Below are 4,474 nucleotides of genomic sequence, written 5' to 3'. Positions count from 1 at the left end.
CATGGTCAAAGTATATAGTCTAGATCAAGTCATTTCCATGATCCCACCCCCCACCCTATCCTACCTCCTACAACTCTCTCTGCTTCTACTTCAGGAATTCTTTCCTTAGTTCAAGAAATTTACTAAGATCTCAACTGCTGTGGAATTTTGTTAATAAGTTCCCTTCATCTGTAATGCTTTCACCAATCTACATCTCTTCTCTGTAGCTCAAAGACCATCCTAGCTAAATCCTAGACATGCTTTTAGTTTCATCTTAAATACCAATTCCTCTCAAAATGTCTTCTCCCCTGTGATATACAGTAGGACCTCATTGGTTATCTATTCTAAATGTAATTGTTTGCATCTACCAACCCCAAACTCCCAGTGCATGCCACTTTCTCCCTCAACTCCCTTGGCAACCACATGTCTGTTCTCTATGTTGGTGAGTTTGGTTCTTCAGACTATACTACAAAGCTACAGTCATCAAAGCAGTATGGTACTGGCATAAAAACAGAAATATAGATCAGTGGACCAGGATAGAAATCCCATTAAATAAACCCAAGCACCTATGGTCAACTAATCTATGACAAAGGAAGCAAGAACATACAGTGGGGGAAAGATAGTCTTTTCAGTAAGTGGTGCTGGAAAAATTGGACAGCTATATGTAAAAGAGTGATTCTTAATTTTCACCACATTAATTTTTAAACATGTTTAAGTAAGTTGGTTCAGAAATGCCATATGATATAAAACCTGTGGAGGGGATATTATAAAATCTGTGAATTTACGTTTGTCCTTTGCCCTTAGAAATCTAAATGGAAAACTTTACCTAGAAAATACACCTCTATACAAATGCCAAACAACATTGTCATACAACAGTTGATTCACTGCCGGTTACTCACAGATGGTAAAACAACTGGTAGGAAGACTGTTGGGAAGGAAGATATTCTGAGTATCAAATATAACTGCACACATATTTCTTATTCAAAAGGAAAAGCATATCTTTAAAATGAGATGCTTGTGAGAATACCTTAAGAAAATAATCAAATGTAATATCACTAACAGAGGGACAATACAAATTTATGTCTTTCTAATGAAATGCAAAAGAAGTACACAAAAACACCTGCATGATACTTTTCAAATATCTTTTGAAGCCATGAGTTGGCAACTTATGGCTCATAGGCCTGTTTTTGTAGATAACATTTCACTGGAACAAAGTCATGCCTACTTGTTTACTAATGTTTGTGGCTGCTCCTATGCTACTGGGCAGAACTGAGTAATTGGAGATACAAAGTGAAGTAGTATCTCTCTTATCCTCAGCTTTGTTTCCCAGTTCAATTAGTCAAGGTCAACTATAGTCTGAATATATTAAGTGGAAAATTCCAGAAGTAAGCAATTCATAAATTTTATTTATTTATTTATTTATTTATTTATTTATTTATTTATTTATTTATTTATTTTGCCATACCCACTGCACATGGAAGTTCCTGGTGAACTGCCCCAGGGGACAGCAGTGACCAGAGCCAAAGGAACAAGAATGCTGGATCCTTAACCCACTGAGCTACCAGAGAACTCCATGATACATAGATTTTATTTCATTCACTTTTAAAAGTTTTCTTGAAGTATAGTTGATTTACAATGTTGTGATAATTTCTGCTGTATAACAGTGATTCAGTTATACATATACACACATACATTCTTTTCCCATACAGATTATCATAAAATATTGGGCAGAGTTCCCTGTGCTACACAGCAGGTCCCCATTGGCCAGTCATTCCACATACCACAGTATGCATATGCCAATCCCAAATATCCAATCAACACCACCCCCTCGCCCCCCGCTGCCCTGCCACCACCTTTCCCCTTTGGTAACTATAAGTGTGTTTTCAAAGTCTGAGTCTTCTTCTCTTCTGCAAGTAAGTTCATTTGTATCCTTTTTTAAGATTTTGCATATAAGTGATACATGATGTTTGTCTTTGACTGTCTAACTTCCCTTAGTATAATAATCTCTAGGCCTATCCATGTTACTGCAAATGGCATTATTTCTTTCTTTTTTACGGCTGAGTAATATTCCATTGTATCTATGTAAAGAAGACTTTATCCAGTCCTCTGTTGATGGACAGTTAGGTTGCTTCCATGCCTTGGCTACTGTAAATAGTGCGGCAGTGAAGAATGTGGTGCGTATCTTTTCAAATTACAGTTTTCTCCAGATAGATGCCCATAAGTGGGAATGCTGGGTCACTTGGTAGTTCTATTTTTAGTTTTTAGAGGAACCTCCATAATATTTTCCATAGTGGTTGTACCAATTTACATTCCCACCAAGTGTAGGTGGGTTCCCTTTTCTCTACACCCTCTCTAGCATTTATTGTTTGCAGACTTTTTGATGGTGGCCATTCTGGCTGGTGTAAGATGGTAACTCATAGTTTTGATTTGCATTTCTCTATGTTGAGCATATTCTCGTGTTTTTTTGGCCATCTCTATGGCTTTTTTGGAAAAATGTCTATTTAGAATTTCTGCCCATTTTTTGATTTTTTTTTATATTGAGCTGTATGAGCTGTTTGTATATTTTGGAGATTAATCCCTTGTCAGTCACTTTATTTGCAAATACTTTCTCCCATTCTGTGGGTTTTTTTGTTTTGTTTAGGGTTTCCTTTGCTGTGAATCATAAATTTTAAATTGCACATGATTCTGAGTAGCATGATGAAATTTACTGCCATCCCACTTCATCCACCTGGGACATGAGTCATCTCTTTGTCCAGCATATCTGTTATGTACACCACCTGCCCATTAATACAGGAAAAAACATAGTATATATAGGGTTTAGTACTTTCAAGGTTTCAGGTGTAGACCCAAATAATCAATAGTCTATACTAAGGGACAGAAGAGAGTTTTATTCAAGCCAAGCTAAGGACCAGCTGAGGAGTGTAACCTCCATCAAGGAAAAAAACCATGCTCTAGAGAAGCATGGTTTTCAGCACAGTTTTATACTTTGTCAGAACAAAGAACATGCAGAAAACACGACAGTGATACACCCCTTCAAGGTGTCAACATTGATGTATAATTATAGATTAGTACATACACAACAACTTACCATGACCCTGGTGTCTTGGAAGGAAATCTTAACTTCCAAAGAGTACTAGCATTGGCATCATGGGAAGGGAGGCATTTATTTCTATCTTCAAAGTCGATATCAATTATTTTTGGATAATGCATTTTTTTCTTGGTTAAAGCAGACTTGCAATGTATATATGCCAGTCCATAAGTTAAGCTATTCTAGTTTACATAAAGTTTAGGTTAAATCATGTATAAGCCAGAATGGTTTTCTACTACTCCAGTTTACAAAAATTTCTTCCATCACAGGCATCTACTGGGAATCTTGGAAAAATCTTCCTCAGACATGGGGAGATCCCTCAGTGCTGTATTTGCTTTCTGGTCATTTTCAGATAAAAAGTTTGCAAATCTCAGTTCTAAACCCAATTACCACTTTCCAGGAAATACAAGAAATGAAGGGACACTTTAAACACACATGATACAATCAAATATCAGAATATGGGAGTTCCCTTTGTGGCTCAGTGGAAATGAATCCAACTAGTATCCATGAGGATGTGGGTTCAATCACTGGCCTCATTCCGTGGGTTCTGGATCTGGTGTTGCTTTGAGCTGTGGTGTGGGTCAAAGACATGGCTTGGATCTGGCATTGCTGTGGCTGTGGTGTAGGCTGGCAGCTATAGTTCTGATTTGACCCCTAGCCTGGGAACTTCCATATGCCACAGATGCAGCCCTAAAAAGCAAACAAAACAAAACAAAAAACCAACCAACCAAACAAAAAAACAAAATAAAAAAGTAATATCAGAATATGTGATATCCTAAAAGAGGATATAACTCTCAAATAGCCAATATATATTAAGGGCAAACAATTCAGCTGTTTTAGTTTCAAAGAGAATAAGATGGAAATAATTGAAAAAATATATGTATCTTTAATGGATGTCAGATCTAAAAACACCCCCAAAATGTTTTTTGACAATGCAGAGTTTTAGATTTACACAGAGTAGATGCTAGATGAATCTAGTATCAGTGTAATAAATCCTTCATCCTTTCTTCTCAGGGTACTGTTTTGAAGCTTGGTGAGGATATATTACTAACCAGATGAAGATAGCCAACTATTCTTGTCTTTAGTCAGTAGAAAGACTTGAGTTTATTTACACACGTTTATACTTACACATAGATATACGCATAGCCGTGAAACTTGTTTCCTGTCTTTCTAGCCAAAAGTAGTGTCAAAAGCAAGTAAAGGACAAAACTAAATTCTCAGATAAAATATTATTTTGGATACAAAGGTAACAGAGGCCCCCCTTTAACCATCTTTCCCACAGTGCTCACCAGAATACTAGGGAATAGCCAGGTCTCTGAGGACTTGAGGACATGGGAGCTGGAGAAAACTTAACTCCAACGGCAGAAATTATTTTTCTTCTGGAAAAAAAAAGACAGACTTTTTTTT

The sequence above is a fragment of the Phacochoerus africanus genome, chromosome 4 (assembly GCF_016906955.1).
Source record: "Phacochoerus africanus isolate WHEZ1 chromosome 4, ROS_Pafr_v1, whole genome shotgun sequence".
Classification (NCBI taxonomy): domain Eukaryota; kingdom Metazoa; phylum Chordata; class Mammalia; order Artiodactyla; family Suidae; genus Phacochoerus; species Phacochoerus africanus.
This window is presented reverse-complemented; position numbering follows the sequence as displayed.